Source organism: Pinus tabuliformis, chromosome Q (genome assembly GCF_031772625.1).
Source record: "Pinus tabuliformis cultivar Carrire ecotype Pingquan chromosome Q, CPIR1, whole genome shotgun sequence".
Taxonomy (NCBI): domain Eukaryota; kingdom Viridiplantae; phylum Streptophyta; class Pinopsida; order Pinales; family Pinaceae; genus Pinus; species Pinus tabuliformis.
The window spans coordinates 263698879-263718627 of NC_142296.1; the positions used below are offsets into that span (position 1 = coordinate 263698879).

The 19749-nt window shown below is 41.5% G+C and overlaps 1 pseudogene; it reads left to right on the forward strand.

Moving 5' to 3' along the window:
* Positions 1–4428: 4428 nt before the first annotated feature.
* LOC149219187 (uncharacterized) overlaps positions 4429–19749 on the forward strand; it is a 101736-nt pseudogene continuing 86415 nt past the window's right edge.

Consider the following 19749-nt stretch of genomic DNA (forward strand, 5'->3'; position numbering starts at 1 on the left):
TGCATGCAACTCGAATTGCCAAGTGAAGTTGGAAGGACAAGGAAAATTGCAATTATTATTATATACTAGTGAGTGTACAAAGTTTGTTGCATGCATGTGAGCTATTTTCCCTGGGAATTGTGTAAGGAAATAGGAGCTTTCCCTATTCTTTAGGAGCATAATTTTGCAAGGAAAGAGGAGGAAGCAAAAGCCTATTTTGTCTAAGTATTGGACAGAGAAGACTAAGCAGAGAGATCAATATTGTTTTGCAGAGGGAGCTTTAAGAATTGAAGCAGTCATTGTAAGAGATCATTATTCCCATATGATATAATACAAACATAGGAGGGGTTTTTCCAAGTTGGGTTCCTAGTAAAAATGGTGTTAATGTGATTGAATGTCGATTGTGTTTTGATTGTATGTTTTCCCTTCCACAGATTAAGTAGATGAAGTTTTGTGTCTTTTGATTTCAGTTGAATACATTAGCAACTATAGAAATTTGATAATTTTAGACATGGTATTAGTGCCATTAAAAACTACGTAGAAACTAGGTTCCTGATCACCTCTCAAAGAAATTTCGAATAATAGAGTTTGTGTTGCAGGTATTTCTTCAGTGAAGGAACAATGCCTTTCAATGGATTGAGGCTTGAGTATGCATTGGAGGGAACTTCAAATTTATGTGCTTGGAAAGATTTAATGGAAGTTGTGCTAGATGAAAATAGAGTATTACAACACACAAAAACAAATATTTCAAAACTAGCAGCATTAGATGCACAACAATTGGATTAGTGGAGGGAAGATACTACAAAATGCAAGAGGATTATCCTCGAGGGAGTTGGAGATCATGTGGTTTAAATTTGCAAGGAAGGGAGACTGCTTATGAAATATGGAAAACTATCACAAAACTATTTGAAAGCAACAATGATGCCAGGGAGCTGGCATTGGAAGATAATCTTAGGAACATTTGAATGAATAAAAATGAAACCATTGTTCAATACCTATCCAGATTCACTCAGGTGAGAGATGAACTTGGAGGAGTTGGAGAGACTGTGAAACCATCTAAACTTGTGAGCTTAGCACTCCTTGGTTTTCCAAAGTCTTGGAACAACTATTGGGATGCAATTAATGGAAGAGACAAGCTCCTAGATTTGGAAATACTTTGGTCTGACTTGGTGCAGGAGGAGATTAGAAGAAAAACTAGAGATGGAGTATCTTCCATAATTGATGAGGAAGAAAATTTTTCTTTAGTTGGAAAAGGAAATAAAGACAAAGGAAAGAAGGCCCAAGGCAAGGTAGAATCCAATTATAACCATGGAAAGAAGAAATACCTTAGTAAGATTAAATGATTTCACTGCCATGAGTATGGAAATTATGCAACCAAGTATCCATGTAACAACCCTCGTAAAATCCATGTAATAAAAGTTAATAAAGGAAAAATAATAACCAAGGTTAGGGGACATGTATTCCAAGCTGAATGTTGGGCAAAAAAATCCTAGTGTGCGTTTCATTTCGTTTATTATGGCTAAGGAAATTGGCAAAGGAAATGACAAAGGTTTTGGAAAGGAAAAGAGGCATTATTTGACATTTTGTTTATGAAAATAATGGAAATTAGGAGAAAAGGAAGGTGAAAGGTCACAGGTTGCATGTGAGGAGGAAAGTGAAGGAAAAATAATGGAAAATGAAGAAAATAGAAGCCTCATTGATAAAGAGGCTTCTGAGGATCAGTGGTACATATTGTCAGTTCAGTTTTGAAGCTCTCTCTCTATTCTCTCTCTCTCCCACTCTTGGGAAGTTAGAGTTTTCTTGGAGCACTCTAGCATTTGATCAAGGAGATCAAAATAAGGACCAAGAAGGTAAGGATCAAGCAAGGAATAACCGTATCAAACAACTATAACGAGATTATTTGCAGGTATCGATCTGCATGTGTGATTTCCTTGCTAGATTTAGCATGCATGGTACATGCATATGTGTATTTTGTTCTCTTATTGTCATTGGCATGGGTTTTTCCAGGTGTCATAGTGTTTTCAGCCTAGCCTTTCCATTTTTAGATAACCATGGTGTGACGGTGATTTATCTTATTTGGTTAAGTTGGATTCCCATATGGTTTCAAAACTGAGTGAGGTGGTTTCTGAAAGAAATAACACATGGCCTAGTAATCCTTTAACCAAATTGTGGATTGCGGTAAAGTCAAATTTTGTGTGCCTCGATGGGCCTAGGAATCCTTGACCAGTGAATGGCAGGATATGCGATAAATCCTAGACGTGTGTTCCCTCGATCAAGCCTGGGAATCCTTGGCTAGTGGTTGGAGGGATATACTATAAATCCTAGAGGGTGGAGTCTTGATTAGGCCTAGGAATCCTCGACTGTTGTATGGTAGAATATATGGTAAAGCCTAGAGACTAGGAGATAGGAAAATTCCTCACAATGTAGGTGGAGAAATCTGGTGGCATCCATGCTTATTTTGGGCCTAGTGATCTGGTGTGGATTGCAGTAAAGCTTGAAGAAAATTGGTTTGGTTTTGTTTTGAGTCCCACATTCATGCTTGAAATATGGCACGTGGGTGATTGGATGAAAAAATATTTGGTTAAGAAAATCTATGGTAAGGTGGTTTGTGGAAGTCCCATACTTGGTTGGATTTTGCATTCATTAATAAGAGCTTCTTCTCCTTGGTATTTTATGTGCAAATGTCCTGGTTCATATGTGTCTTTTATGGCTGTCATATCCTTGTTATTTATGTTGGTTATATGTTGGTTATACGTATGTTTTATGAAAATTATGATGTATGGATCTGTTGTAGTAGCTACGACCACCCTCCAAATTTTTTCCTTAGCTTCATTTTGGAGCCTCCCTACCAACCATCCTCAGGAACATGTCTTGCACTGTCAAGTACACAAGCTTCAGTGGTTTTCTAGTAGTATGACAACCTGTGCATCATAGCTTGTTGCATCCCCCTCATAGGCTGTTTCTCTGGACTTGGTCCAACTGCTGGCTAAGTAGCCCCCTCAAGAAATTGCGCAATTCTGGAGAGGAACTAGTCTTCCCTCCAGAAATTGTGTAATCCTATATGGAAGCTTGCTGGGCCCAGAAAATGCGCAATCCTGTCAGTGAACCTTCCCAGAAAAAACTACACAATCTGACCCAGCAGGACTGCTTAGCCTAGATATTGCGCAATCCTGGGCAATAATCAACTGCTCAACCCAGAAATTGCACAATCCCTCTGGGCAGCCAGCCTAGCTTCCTCCTAGAAACTGCGTAAAAGTTACCCTCAGTCAGGTAGGCTGTTGCATGTGCCATCGGGTTGACCAGTTCCACTCGGGGCCGAGAAAACTTAATTTGCATGCATGGGCTGATTTTTCCTGAAATAGCAAAAAGCAACATGCAAAAAGGATCCATAGATTTTAGGGAGCTATTTTTAGAAGCTGGAGGTTACATGCAAAGATCGTTTTAGAATCTTTCCTACAAGTGTCACTTTTTCCTAGATTTGTGGCATGCGCATCATGAGCCTCAAAATTATTTATTCGACGCCTCAGATCTCACTTATTCACATCAATCTTGGAGCTTTGACATCCCACATCACATCCAGGATTCTTCGACACATCCAACTAAGCTATTTCTGGGTAAGTCCGCTTAACTTGTCTTTTGCAGCATTTCTGTCGCTTTTTGTTTTTGTGAGTGTTGTCTACTTGATTTTTGTGAACGCTTGCTGTCGTTTTCATGCATACTAGCTTGTACTAGCATGGTTTTAGTTTTCATTATCTTCTCAATGCTGTCGCATGCATGACACTGTTTTGCATGAACAATCATCGATTCAATGGCTCGCTTCACACACATGCATGCTGTTCCGTTTTATGAATCTTTCATTCACTATTTGCATGAAAAATCATTCACCCATGCTCACACTCAGTATCACCATGCATTCACATTCACATTTGTTTTTAGTTTCCCATCGGTGGGTCTGGGCAACCTTGGCCCAGACTGTGCCTCACTAAGACAACATTGTGCAATCTTGAGAGGGAAGGCTCTGCCTTCCTCCCAGAAAATGCACATTTCTACCCAGTGACTGTCCTCCAGTATTGCATTGCGCAATTCTGAGAGGCAGTGACTGCTGGCCCAAAAAATTGCGTAATGCAGTCACTAGGCATGCAACCCTTGCCAGCTGCAATTGTGCATTGTGCAACCCCAACAACTAGCAGGCCAATGTGGATTGCGCATTGTGCAATTCTAGTAGCCAACCAACCTGCTAGCAGTCCGAAATACCTTTTGTGTAGTTCCGATAACCAGTCTCCCGACCTCCTAGGAAAAATTGTGCAATCCTTGCCAGTCCATCCCCAGGTATGTTGCATGTCATTCCTCAATTTTGCATTGGTTTTAGTTGAGTGATTTCTTGCCATGCATGTTGCCATGTCTCCATATCTAGCAGGAATTCTTCCATCGCTCAGCAGTTCAGGATCAATGGCCTCCAAGAGAGCAGGATCAAAGGACAATGACGAAAGTTCAACTGGAGTAGTAGTTGAGCGAGTTTCTACAAGTTTTCCGATCTATGAAGACACCAAGCTGATTGTAGACAAGGACATCATGCTGAAATGGCAAGAGATCAATGATGCATTTGCAGGCACATTTAGGGAAGACCTCGAAGGCCGCCAAGTCTATGTGAACATCCACAAGTCTGGCTTATATCAGATTGCATACAGGTATCTTGTGTTCCCATGCACAGACATAATACATTGGTTCGTCTTGCACAGTGATCCTAAGATGATGAAATTGAGCAGTGTCACCGGGACGGAGATTTCTACCTTCAGGGCAGAGGATTATGACCAGATGTACCATATGTCGAAGCTAGTGATCACCATGGAGACACACTTCAGCATACCCAACAACAATTCCAACTCTAGGGATATCTTGAAGAATTGGGTGAAGGAGCCGACCATATTCAGGATGACACCTAACCAGGTTTACAAGACGAAGATACTGTGGAAGGCGTATCAATACTTGGTCATCTATGCATGTCACTTGTATGGCCAAGAAAGCATGAAAATTTTCCCATAGAGTTGGGTGATCGCGTTGGACCAACTAGCTAGTGAAGGCAAAGTATGCAACTGGTTTGACATGTTGGCTCATAGGTTGAAGGAATAGGTAACAAGAGCTCAACAACTGCCAAAGGTAAGCAAACAGAAATCTACATGTCATCTTAGATCTTGGATGCAATCTGTGCTCGTCAAAAGTTCACGGGCTTGAAGTGGGCATGGACATCGGGGGAGACCTCTGTGAGCACTTATTGTAAAATGTTGTCCGAATGTAGCTTCGGAGGAGTTATCACACAACTGTCATATCATTTTGTCACCTCGGTGTACAAGGTGATATTTGAACAGGATCCACCTTGCATGTCGAAGGAAAAAATGGAGGCACTAATCGATATAGCATATTGGTATGCCGCAACATCTGGAACCTTCATACGGATGTACAAAGTGGAGAAGCCTCCGCATGTTCTACCGAAGTTTTCCTTGGACAAGCTCGTCATGCAATAAGTATCATACCACATCTCAACAGGACTATCAGTTAGGTTGCACTGGAAGAAGAAGGCACCTTAGCCCGCTCTTCCATTATGGATCGGGTTATACGAGATACAAAAATTTAAGCATGCGGATGTCGAAGCAGAGGAGATAAAGAAATATCCATTCGACGCTCGAAGCTACAATTCGTATGAACTACATTATTTTGTAAAATATCACTGCGCGAAAGTACAGTTTCAGTGGATCCACAAGGCGTGTCATTGGGCGGAAGAGCACCCATGGAGATATTGTTACAGCTTATCCAGGCCAAATGAACTGGTCGACATCGTTGTGGAATGGTTAGCGAAGCAACATCCAGGAGAGCAACAACAACAGAGGTAAACATACCAACGCGTGACAAAGGCAAGAGGAAGATTGTCGATAGCGGGAGGAAGAACAAAGCTACAAGTTTCGAGCATACCCATTTGTGCATAAACCATATTTGGCAATAGAGGCGAAGAGGCAACAACGTGATAGGAGGAACGCGCAAAGGCAGAGAGAAAAACAAAGAATGGACGAAACATAGAAGGAGTTGTATGAGTTGAAGGAGAAACTTTGGAAGGAACAAGAGCTGTGTAGATAGGAGAACGAAGTGCAACATGAACATGTATAGCAGGGGGCGCAACATGTACAGACAGATGAAAATTCACCCATACAAGTAGTCGACTCATCCAAACAACTGGCACCAAGCAGACAGGGTGAGTAGTCACAAGAGCTGGACTTTGCTCAAGAGATTAAAAAAGAACTTGAGTAGATGGATACAGACATGGAGCAATAGGAGTTAGAGCAAGATATCAACCTCAAGCCTCACCACCAAGAGGTCAACCCACTAGATTCACCGGATCCAAAAGTGGAGAAGGTCCTAAGCGACTAAGGAGACACTAAAATCCTTGGAGACAATCCGAAGGGAGAGATGCACAACATCTCATTCGATGAGTCCCAACATAGAGTTGTGCAATCTCACAGATTTTTGACTCCGGATGATCACACATCTCCTGCGTAGTTTCAGGAACGAGTGACATGTCTGACGTATGCAAGCATCCAGCAATATTGGCTGATGTTACTAGAGCATATGCAAAGCCACTAGCTCAAGTGTTCGCTTCTTGATAGCTGAGAATGAGTGAATGGCTAAGGTGTTACAAACGGCCATGTAGGGAGGAGAATTGGTTACAGAATATGCCCGAGTAGAGTTGAAGAAGGCAATACTGTATGAAGTATTTTCCCTTGACACAGTGATGTGGGTGTTGTATTCCAAGTTTGGTATCGTGCATAAGGCATTTTTCCATCTTAATGATTGGCAACAATGATGTGCTAGGAGAGAACGTATCTTATTGAACGTGCATGCTGCTGTTGACTACATGCAAACAAGGATAATGTGATACAAGGGAGCCTCGTTACACTTGCCCAAGATGATGAAGCCCAGAGTGGTCGAGCTGAAGGCACGCATCCAGAGTTAGATCTAGAACTATGAAGATCTCTCGCAGCTCATCACTAGTCTACAGGCTTCCCATGCATGAGTATTTAGGAGTATGGATGTTGTTGTGTATGCACATGCGATCCCATCTATTGGGACACTTACCCAGGCAAATAAAAGGCACAGGTTTGACAGGAACTTGATTCGTAGTTTGACAAGTTGATGTGCATAGCCACCAGCCCAAACTTGGTGATCAATGTAGACATCATGCATCAGTATGTTGCTGGTCCAACTGCACACAAGGCAATGATGCGCATGTTAACAGACAAGTTGGACAGGGGAGCTCGAGCAGTGTACCCAAACTTTATGGAGGCAAGAGTTCATTTCCAGAAAGATGTCCCCTTAGAGTACATGGACACTATCTCAGACTACCAGGCATGGCATCAGTTCGCTACTTTTGACCACCGTGAGGATGTCTAAGAGCTGGTCTTCTCATAGTTTTCTGAGTCATAATTATGTTTTGCTCAAGCCTATTTTGTCTCACATGGTTACATGTGCAGATTGTATGTAATGTCTTGTTAAGTGTAAGTTCAAGTGTTGATCTTTGGATGTAACGGTCATAGAGTAGATGAAGAGTCATGAGGGTAGTTGAACTATCACAAAGGGGAATGTGAAGGGCCACTCCAACCTTTGCTATATATAGTCCCTCATAACTCATTGTAGAGGTTTTTGGTCAACCAAGCTTCCGATATGAGTATCTTAGAGAGAGCTTGGACAATATTGTAACGAGCCTTGGCTTCTCCACTATGCAGAGCTAGTATATCTCTTTGGAGGAGAAGGTGGCAGTGACTGTAACGATTTGCTGTCGGAACTAGTGGTTAGTCATGGTTGTATTGTATGACTGGAACTTACACTTGTTAATGTAACAGAGCCAACATGTTTCATGCATATTTCGTATTGTATTTCAGCTATCTTGTTTACTCTAACTGATATATGTATCTGTTTGCTTACACATGCATATGTAGCTATTTTTTGTATATGTATGTATTAATCTTACTGAAATGTGTTGTTGGTTTAACCATCACTTTGGATTTCTAGCTTACTTTTCTTCCATGTTGTGACGCATCTATGCTCGTGTGTTCCCTTCTTAGCTACTTTCTTTCACAGGTTTCCAAGGGGAAAACTCACCTCACCCTAGTGTGTGTTAGAACCACTCATGCACCTTCCTTGACTTACTGCATATGTCACACCATTGCTACCAACAGGGACATCTTACTTGCCTCTGTGCGAAACTGCGATCAAGACAATACTATATGACCCATTGCTGGGACTCCTACACCAAACGGTCTGAGGTCTAATTGGGACTTCTTACTAGGGAGATCCCCTGACATGTTGGCGGGTCCAGCACTGTCAACATTTTTGGTGCTAGGAGGGCCAGATGACAAGATGTGTCCTCTCATCCTATTTTGAACCTTTTCACATCTATCATGGATTCTGTTACACTCACCCCTCCATGATGTTTTTCGCATGCCGAACCTCTCAACATCACGAGGGAGTTTTTTGATCTCTTGTCCAAATTCATGTATGATGGTGAAGGCGAAGTGGCCTGGCCTTTGTTCTTACAAGACTTCCTTGCCATGCTTGACGAGGAAGATGGATGTTCTGATGAAGAGGCCAGTCTGCTACTTGCATACACACTTCGTGAATCCCCACTATGGTGGTGTTGCAGCCTACTAGCTAACAGCGTGCACTCACTCGAGAAGTTCTGTGATCTCATTGAATCTACTTTCCATCATTTTGATCCAGAACCTCTTGACCAAAAAATGTTACAACAACGGAAGGCCCCGCATGAATTGCCTATGGATTTTTGGCAGTGCTTCCATGTTTTGCAATTTGAAGCTTTGAAAAGCCAGATGAAATTTCCATATATTTGGGATAGATTCGAGTACTATCTTAAAAAATCAGTCCATCCCAAGAAGAATTTTGAGCCCAAGCCTCGCTCAACATACTTCAGTGATGGAGCTGCAAAATCACAGACAGATACGGTCACTGTCACAAGTGACTGTCCAGTGAGCCCTCATGAAACAACTCCAGCACTGCAGAGTGATGTGGGAGAATAAGCACACACATCTATTCAAATGTCACAACCTCCCAACATCACTTCGCTTAATTTTCGCACAGACTTGGTTATGATTCCATTGAGTTGTCACATGCATTTTGTACCTCAACCTCCGTCTTCATACTCAGATGATCCTCCGGACTCTACACTTGTTGTGAATGAAGATCAAACCATCGACGGAGTTGGTGTTGCACAACCAACATGCATTGTCATTCATGAAGAGTATGATTGGGAGCTTGAGCATCAACACTCGACGAAGGATGAATCCCTTTTGTCCGAGCTCCCTTCATTCTTTCTTGACATCTTTGGTGAACCTGTCATCCATGATTTCACATGTGTATCTCCATCTATGGATACACCCATTGTTGATCATTCGCTAGATACACCGGATGTCAGTCCATCATCTGACAACAAAGAGGATAAATTATTCATTGAAAATCCACTTGAATTTTCATCTGCTTTTTCCGAAAATACAGAGGGTGAATTTCTCTGCTTCTCATCTACACCTCTGTTTGATTCATCATATCATGAGGATGTCGATGAAATCATTGATTTTTCTGATCGTAGTTCTCATGATCTATTTACTCTCATATTTGATCACAATGATGATTTTATCGCAGTTGATTTCTCGAAGCCACCTGTTTATGATGAGCTATCTGTTGATGAGTTGAAACCCTCCAGATTGTCGAGGCACTTTAGCTCGAGCTGATTGTTATGTCAAGCCCTCACTGTCCTAAGGTTGGTTTCACTTTTGATCAGGAAATTTTTAAAACACCTAAGGCTCCTCATCACTCATCTGTATGAATTGAAGATCAATCTCACACACAGATCATACTTCCTCCAATCGAACTACACGATCCCATCGGTCATGCATTGGAGGAATCTTACATTGCAAGTACACATGCACGACACAAGTTGTCTTTGTTTCTTTCATTTCCTTGTATGTCACAGTAAAGAGTGTGCGTATGCTTAACATCTGCATGTTGCGTCGCACAACACCACGATAAGTCCACGAATTACATGTCACGCACTTGCACTCACTCATGTTTTGTGGACACTTTTAAACTTGGAGTTTGTTTGTCTTCATTGTTATATCTTTCTTGTTTGCTGGTTCGCACAATCGTGTTTCTCGCGGACCATGCCTTCACCAACATGGGTCAACCAATGCACCGATGGCTACATTTGAAGTATCACTTCACGTGATTGAGCCCATGCACCGTTAGCTTAGGTGTAGGAGTAGTGTTCACTTTTGGTTGTTTGATTGCATGCTTGTTTGCTTACCTACCTCGCATGTTTGTTTGTCTGCTTGCTTGTTTGCTTTCCACTTTTCTTTCACATTTACTTATGCTTTTGCTTTGTTTTTTGTTTGTTCACTTGATTTACGCTCGTAGGTGATTTTCACATGAAACCATGTGCGACTCTTGAAACAAGATGGGTAAAGTACAAGACGACTTGTGCAGTTATCAATACTTGGTTATTTGTCATCCAAACTTTGTATGGAGAAATTGTTATCTTGAGTCCATGATACGCCAATGGAAAATACGTACTGTTTGAATTGAACCTTGATGAAAACACAATGCTTGCGCGCTAACTAGTGTCACCTACTCTAGTTGGTTGTTTTTTGGTTAACCCTTGACAACTCAATCAAGTAGAGTAAGGTGAGGGGGAAAACCTTAACAAGCACATCAGAGGTATATATAAACTACTTCTCTGAAGGAACAATCTCTTCTGCTCTCAATAAGTCGGGATCCCTCTTCTGCCTCTGAAATGAATAAGTGCTATGCACAGTTATGAAAAATGAAAAAAGAAAAAATGAAAATTGAAAAATTTTAAAAATGAAAAATGAATAAGGCGAAAGAAGAGAAATGCTTCATGCGCAAAGAGGTGATGCAAGTAACTGCGCTAGGGTATTGACTAGGCTCACTGGTAGCGAAGTGATGCTTGTGTTCCACCGTGACTCTGCTAGGGTACTATCCAGGCCTGCTGGCAACAGAGCAACACAAGAGATGAAACTAAGACTCTGATGATTATATTGATTGTGCACCAATATACCCCTCATCCCCAATCGAAACAACTATGTTGGCTTGGCTTGGAATGTGTGTCGACCGACCAAGAGCTTGGCAAATGCTACGTCTTACAATAAAGCAAATGTGGAAACCAAGACGAACAAAGAACTGAACAATACTTCCGGAGGTGTTAGACTTTATTTTCACGAACAAGGTCCATTCAGAGAGCTAGAGTTATACTAGCGTGTCACCAAGTGTTCTAGTGGCTACAACCACCCTCCAAAATTTTTCCTTAGGTTTTTTTTGGAGCCTCCCTACCAACCATCCTTAGCAGCATGCCTTGCACTGTCAAGTACACAAGCTTCAGTGGTTTTCTAGCAGCTTGAAAACCTATGCATGATATCTTGTTGCATCCCCCTCACAGGCTGTTTCTCTAGACTTGGTCCAGCTGCTGGCTGAGAAGCTCCATCAAGAAATTGTGTAATTCTAGAGGGGAACTAGTCTTCCCTCCAGAAATTTCTCAATCTTGTTTGGCAGCCCGCTAGGCCTAGAAGCTGTGTAATCTTTCCAGTCAACCTTCCCAAAAAAAACTGCGCAATTTGACCCAGTAAGACTACTCAGCCTAGAAATTTCACAATCCTGGGCAACAGTCAGCTGCTCAGCCCAGAAATTGTGCAATCCCTTTATGCAGCCAGCACAACTTCCTCCCAGAAGATGTGCCAAAGTTACCCTCAGTCAAGCAGGCTGTTACATGTGCCATCGGGTTAACTGGTTCCACCTCGGACCAAGAAAACTTGACTTGCATGCATGGGCTACTTTTTCTTGAAATAACAAAAAGAAACATGCAAAAAACATCCCTAGATTTTAGGGAGTTATTTTTAGCAGCTAGAGGTTACATGCAAATATCGTTTTAGAATCTTTCCTCTAAGTGTCACATTTTCCTAGATTTGTGGCATGTGCATCATGAGCCTCACACTTGTTTATTTGACATTTCAAAGCTCAATTCTTCACATCGATCTTGGAGCTCTGACATCCTACAACACATCCAGGAGTCTTTGACACATCTAGCTCAACTATTTCTGGGTAAGTTCGCTTAACTTGTCTTTTGCAACATTTCTATCACTTTTTATCTTTTGGCTTGTGTGAGCACTGTCTTCTTGATTTATGTTAATGCTTGCTATCATTTGCATACATATTAGCTTGTACTAGCACCATTTCAGTTTTCGTTAGCAGCTCATTGCTGTCGCATGCATGCCACTGTTTTTCACAAATGGTCGCTGATTTGGCGACTCACTTCACACACATGCATATTGTTTCATTTTCTGAATATTGCATTCACAGTTTGCATGCACGATCATTCACCCCTGCTTACACTCAGTATCAACATGCATTAACATTCACATTTGCTTTCAGTTGCCGGTTGGCAGGTCTGGGCAGCTTTGTTCTGGACTCTGCCTCACCGAGACAAAATTGTGCAATCCTGAGAGAGAAGGTTCTGTCTTCCTCCCAGAAAATGTGCATTTATTCCCAATGACTGTCCTCCACTCTTGCATTGTGAAATTCCAAGAGGCAGTGACTGCTGGCCTAGAAAATTGCGCAATGCAATCATTGGGCCAACAACCCTTGCCAGCTGGAATTGTGCATTGCGCAACCCCAACAACCAACAAGCCAGTCTGGATTGCACATTGTGCAATTCCAGTAGCCAACCAACCTCCCAATAGTTTGGACTACCTTTTGCATAGTTTCGGCAGCAAATCTTCCAGCCTCCTAGGACAAATTGCGCAATCCTTGCCAGTCCATCCCCAGGTATGTTACATGTCATTCCTCAAGTTTTCTTTGGTTTTAGCTGACAGATTTTTTGCCATGCGTGTCTCCATGTCTTTAGATCTAGCATGTGTTCATCCATTTCTCAGAAGTTCAGGATCAATGGCCTCTAAGAGAGCAGGATCAAAGGACACTAACAGAAGTGCAACTAGAGCAACAGTTGAGAAAGTGTCTATAAGTTTGCCAATCTATGAAGACACCAAGATGATTGTAGACAAGGACATCAATCTGAAATGGCAAGAGATCAATGATGCATTTGCAGGCACATTTGGGGAAGACCTTGAAGGCCGCCAAGTCTATGTGAACATCCACAAGTCTGGCTTATATCAGATTGCATGCAGGTATCCTGTGTTCCCATACACGGACATGATACATTGAATTGTCTCGTACACTGATTGTGAGATGATGACAATGAGCAGTGTCAGCAGGATAAAGATTGCTACCTTCAAGGCAAAGGATTATGAACAGATGTACCATATTTCGAAGCTTGTTAGGCCCCTATACTACTAGTGTAACCCCTTATTGTTATTAGTATAACCCACTTATTATATTGATGTAACCATGTAGTGCCCATATTGTTACGATTGTGCCCCATAGAAGCCCACTATTGTTATTATTGTGCCCTTACATTATTATTGTTATGTCGGCTCTGATTATGTTATGACCCCTTAGACTCCTATATATAGAAAGGAGGTCTTTTCATTTGTATCATCCAAGAATTGTTCATTTATGTAATGTAAAGGAGGTTGCCCCCTCGGAGAGGCTGAATTCTAAGGCGTTGATCTATCTTTTCTATCTTTTTCTTGAGCTGGTTTCATAACATTTGGTATCAGAGCTTTGGATTCTAGGGTTTCGCTGCTCCAAACAGGTCATCGTGGCATTTTCGCTATAACTTTTTTTATGTGACGTTTCAAAAGTTGAAAAAAAAACCCATTTGAGAATAAATCGCGTTGAACCTTGGGTCTGAATTTTAGAGATTTTTGCGCTATATTTACGGAGATATGATCTGAGGAAGTTGGTATTTTTGCAGACTCTTGAATTACATTCCAAACAGGTGACCTGGGGAAAATCGTCATAAATTTCTCTCTGGGGATCAGATTGAAATTTCGTAAGAAGGTACAGAAAGAGGATGGACCGTAGTTTCTTGTATGCATTTTTCAGATCCAAAGGTTGAAACAGTGACACGTGGCACTTCATACAATTTCGCTCTTCTGGAAAGCTCTATAATCAAGTCATCTTGGAAGATTGTGCATAACGCTTTCTTAGAGAATCCAATTTGGATCAGACTAGTGGAATTGGAAAGAGGACATAGAGGGCTACTATAGGTAACAATTTCAGAACTTAAAGATCCAAAAGTATAGAGTTACAGTTGTTTCAAGGTCGAGCTCCTAAAATCAAGAAAAAGCAAGATGAGGAAGTTTGATGGCAAGGATCCGGTAAATTGGATACTTCAGATGGAGCAATATTTTGATCTAAATGGTGTACAACTGTTACAAAAGGTATGTATTGCATCTTCATATTTAGAACCAGATCAATTTTTATGGTACGAAGGGCTTTGTTCTCGTAAACAACTTGTTACGTGGTCAATTTTCATGGAGGAAATGATAGCACATTATGAGGATACAAAGAGCAACACCTTCTTTAGAGCAACACCACAACAATTGGAAAGAGTAAAAGGGCTTTGTGACATAGTGGAAAGCAAAATTATGGAAACCAGGAAGCGTACCCCTCACAACTATAAAGATGGAAGTGTTGTTTCTCCTAGCCTTCCACAACCTACAAGGGTTACACCACAACAATTGGAAGAAAAAAGAGAAAAAGGGCTTTGTTACAATTGTGATAGCAAATGCACTAAAGGTCATAAGTGTGTTGAGAAGAAATTATTTTACATAGAATATGAAGAAGAGGAAGAAAAGGATCAAGAAACATCAAAAGAAGAAGATATACGCCAGGACCCCACCCCAGAGAAAGAAGAAATGAATCAGACCATATCTTGTAAAGCATTGGCAGGAATTACCACTCCTCAAACTCTCAAGATAGAAGGACATATCAAGAAGAAAAAGGTGAAAGAAGTGAAAGATCACATCGAGAAAGAAGAAATGAATCCAACCATATCTTGTAATTCATTGTTCGAAATTACCACTCCTCAAAATATCAAGATAGAAGGACATATAAAGAAGAAAAATGTTCAAGAAGTGAAAGATAACATCGAGCATCAAGAAATGAATCTGACCATATCTTGTAAAGGATTGGAAGAAATTACCACTCCTCAAACTCTAGAGATAGAAGGACATATCAAGAAGAAAAAGGTTCAAGCAGTGAAAGATCACATGGAGCACCAAAAACAAGTTTTCCAACTTTTAAAAGATAACGCCACTTCGGTGCAAAATCAAATGAAACAACAAGTAGATCAACATCGCAGTGAAAAATATTTTGATGTAGGTGATTGGGTATTTTTATTGCTACATCTCAAGCAAGCTATTTATGAGAAGGAAATGTTAGCAATACTACATGCACTTAAAAAATGGCAACCTTACCGAATGGGAAGACTCTTCAAGGATGAGGATGTGGAAGCATTGTTTTGTGCTATTTATATTATCCAACCAGATCGGATAAACAAAGCAAGGGATGAATGGAAGAAGGACGAAGAAGTATGGCCACTTATTCAAAAGTTGCAAAAGATCCCAATTCAAACAATATTGCCAGAAATTGAAGAGGAAGGAAAAATCATATTGGAACCTGGAGCAGTCACAGAAAAAAGAACCCGACAGCTACGAAATCGATCAATTTCAGAGTATCTCATCAATTGGAAGAACTTACCCACTGAATATTCCCCATGGGAGGACAAGAATTTTATACAGAAGCATCAAGAACTACTCAAGCGTTGAGGACAATGCTTTTTGAAGGAGAGGGGCATGTTAGGCCCCTATACTACTAGTGTAACCCCTTATTGTTATTAGTATAACCCACTTATTATATTGATGTACCCATGTAGTGCCCATATTGTTACTTTTGTGCCCCATAGAAGCCCACTATTGTTATTATTGTGCCCTTACATTATTATTGTTATGTCGGCTCTGATTATGTTATGACCCCTTAGACTCCTATATATAGAAAGGAGGTCTTTTCATTTGTATCATCCAAGAATTTTTCATTTATGTAATTTAAAGGAGGTTGCCCCCTCGAAGAGGCTGAATTCTAAGGCGTTGATCTATCTTTTCTATCTTTTTCTTGAGCTGGTTTCATAACAAAGCTAATGATCACCATGGAGACACCCTTCAGCATACCAACAACAATGCCAACTCCAGGGATATCTTGAAGAACTAGGTGAAGGAGCCGACCAAATTCAAGATGACACCCAACTAGGTTTACAAGACAAAGATACTATGGAAGGTGTATCAATACTTGGTCATCTTTTCATGTCGCTTATATGGCCAAGAAAGCACGGAAACCTTCCCGCAAAATTGGGTGATTGCATTGGACCAATTGGCCAGTGAAGGAAAAGCATGCAATTGGTTCGACATGTTGGCTTAGAGGTTGAAGGAACAGGTAACAAGAGCCTGACAGCCGCCAAAAGGTTAGCAAGAAGAAATCTACATGTCCGCTTACATCTTGGATGTAATCTGTGCCCATAAGGAGTTCCTGGGCTTGAAGTGGGCGTGGACATTGGCGAAGACCTCTGTGAACACTTATTGTAAAGTGTTGTCTGAATGCAACTTCAAAGCAGTTATCACACAATTGTCAGATCATTTTTTCACCCCGGTGTACAAGATGATATTTGAACAAGATCCACCTTGCATGTCGAAGGTAGCAATGGAGGCACTGATTGATATAGCAGATTGGTATGCGTCACCGTCTGATACCTTCATACGGATGTACAACACAGAGAAGCCTCTGCATGTTCTATTGAAGTTTGCCTTGGGCAAGCTCGTCATGCAAGAAGTATCATACCACATCTTGGGAGGACTGTCAGTTAGGCTACACCGGAAGAAGAAGGCACCTTGGCCTGATCTTTTGTTATGGATCAGGTTATACGAGATATGAAATTTCAAGCATGCGGATTTCAAAGGAGAGGAGATCAAGAAATATCCATTTGACTCCCGAAGCTACAATCCTTATGACCTGCATTGTTTTATAAAAGATCGTTGCACAAGAGTACAGTTTCAGTGGATCCACGGGGCATGTCATTAAGCGGAGGAGGACCCATGGAGATATTGTTATAGCTTCTCCATGCCCAATGAACTGGTCGTCATCCCTGTGGAATGGTTAGCGAAGAAACGTGAAGCAACATCTAGGAGAGCACCAACAACAGTAGAAGCAAAGGTAAACATACAAGCACATGACAAAGGAAAGAGGAAGATTGTTGATAGTGTGGAGGCAAAACAAAGCTACAAGTTCCAAGTAGAACCACTTGTGCAGAAAGCAACTTTGGCAATAGAGGCGAAGAGGCAACAATGCAATAGGAGAAACGTGTAAAGGAAGAGAGAAAAATGAAGAATGGAGGAAACAGAGAAGGAGTTGCATGAGTTGAAGGAGAAAATATGGAAGGAATGGGAGTTGTGCTGACAGGAGAAGGAAGTGCAATAGGAATAGGTACAACATGTGGTGCAACATGTACAGACAGACAAAACTGCACCTGTACAAGTAGTCAACTCATCAAAACAACTAGCACCACGCAGACAAGGTGAGCAGTCGTAGGAGCAGAAATTTTCTCAAGAGATTGAACAGTCACTTGAGCATATGGATACGGACATGGAGCAATAGGAGTTAGAGCAAGAAATCGACCTCATGCCTCACCACCAAGAGGTCAACCCACTGGCTTCACTAGATCCAGACGCAGAGCAAGTCCCAAGTGACCAAGGAGATACTGAAATCCTTGGAGACAATCCAGAGGGAGAGATGCAAAACATCTTATTCGATGAGTCCCAATGTAGAGTTGTGCAATCTCACAGAGTGTCAACTTTGGATGATCACACATATCTTGCGTAGTTTTAGGAATGAGTGATCGTGTGTGACTTGTGCAAGCATCCAACAACATTTGCCGATGCTACCAGAGCATATGTTGAAGCCACTAGCTCGAGCGTTCGCTTCTTGATAGCTGAGAATGAGTGAATGGCTAAGGAGTTACATACAACCAAGTAGGGAGGAGAATTAGTTACAACATTTGCCCAAGTAGAGTGAATAAGGAAATACTGGATGAAGTATTGTCCCTTGACATAGTCATGCAGGCGTTGTATTCCAAGTTTGGTATCTTGCATAAGGCAGTTGTACGTCTCAATGGTTGGCAACAACGATGTGCTAGGAGAGCACGTATTATGTTGAACGTGCATGCTCCTGTTGATTACATGCAAACATGGATAATGAGATACAAGGGAGCCCCGTTACACTTGCCCAAGATGATGAAGCCCAAAGCGGTTGAGCTGAAGGCATGCATCCGGAGTCAAATCCAGAACTATGAAGATCTCCCACAGCTCATCACTAGTCTACAGGCTTCCCATGCACGGGTATTCAGGAGTATGGATGTTGTTGTGCATGCACATGTGATCCCATCTATTGGGACACTCACCTAGGCAAAGAAAAAGGCATAGGTATGACTGGAGCTTGACTCTTACTTTGACGAATTGATGCGCATATCCACCAGCTCAGACTTGGTGATCAATGTAGACACCATGCATTAGTATGTCGCTAGTTTAGACGCACTCAAGACAATGATGCACATGTTATCAGATGAGTTGGACAGAGGAGCTCGAGTAGTGTACCCGGATGCTATGGAGGCAATAGTTTGTTTCCAGAAAGATGTCACCTTAGAGTACACAGACACTATCGCATATTACTAAGCATGGCATCGGTTTGCTACTATCAACCACTGTGAGGATGTCAAAGAGCTGGTCTTCCCACAATTTTCTGAGTCATAGTGATGTCTTGCATGGCTTGCTCAAGCCTATTTGGTCTCACATGGGTACATGTGCAGATTGTATATAATGTCTTGTCAAGTGTAAGTTCAAGTGTCGATAGTTGGATGTAACGGTCATAGAGTAGATGAAGAGTCATGAGGGTAGTTGAACTATCACAAAGGGGAATGTCAAGGGCCACCCCACCCTTTGCTATATATAGTCCCTCATAACTCATTATAGAGGCTTTTGAAGCTTCTGATAGGAGTATCTTGAGAGAGCTTGGACAGTATTGTAACGAGCCTTGGCTTCTCCATTGTGCAGAGCTAGTATATCTCCTTGGAGGAGTAGGTGGCAGTGACTGTAATGTTCCGCTGTCGGAACTAGTGGTTAGTCATGGTTGTATTGTATGACTGGAACTTACAGTTCTTAATATAATAGAGCCAACACATTTCATGCATATGTTGTATTGTATTTCAGCTATCTTGTTTAATCTAAATGATACATGTATCTGTTTGCTTACGCATGCATGTGTAGCTATTTTTTGTATATGTATGTATGAATCTTACTGAAATGTGCTACTAGTTTAACCATCAATTTGGATTTCTAGCTTACTTTTCTTCCATGTTGTGATGCATCTTTGCTCATGTGTTCCCTTCTTAATTATGTGCTTTCACAGGTTTCCAAGCAGCGCACTCGCCTCACCCTCCATGTGCTAGAACCGCTCATGCTCCTTCCTTGACTTACTGCATATGTCACACCCTTGCTACCAATAGGGACATCTTACTTGCCTCTATACAAAACCGCGGTCAAGGCGATACCGTACGACCCACTGCTGGGACTCCTACACCAAACGGTCTGAGGTCTAATTGGGACTTCTTACTAGGGAGATCCCTTGACATGTTGGCGGGTCCAACACCGTCAATAGGCTCTCATCATTTTTTAATTAGTAAATGAATGTACAATGAAT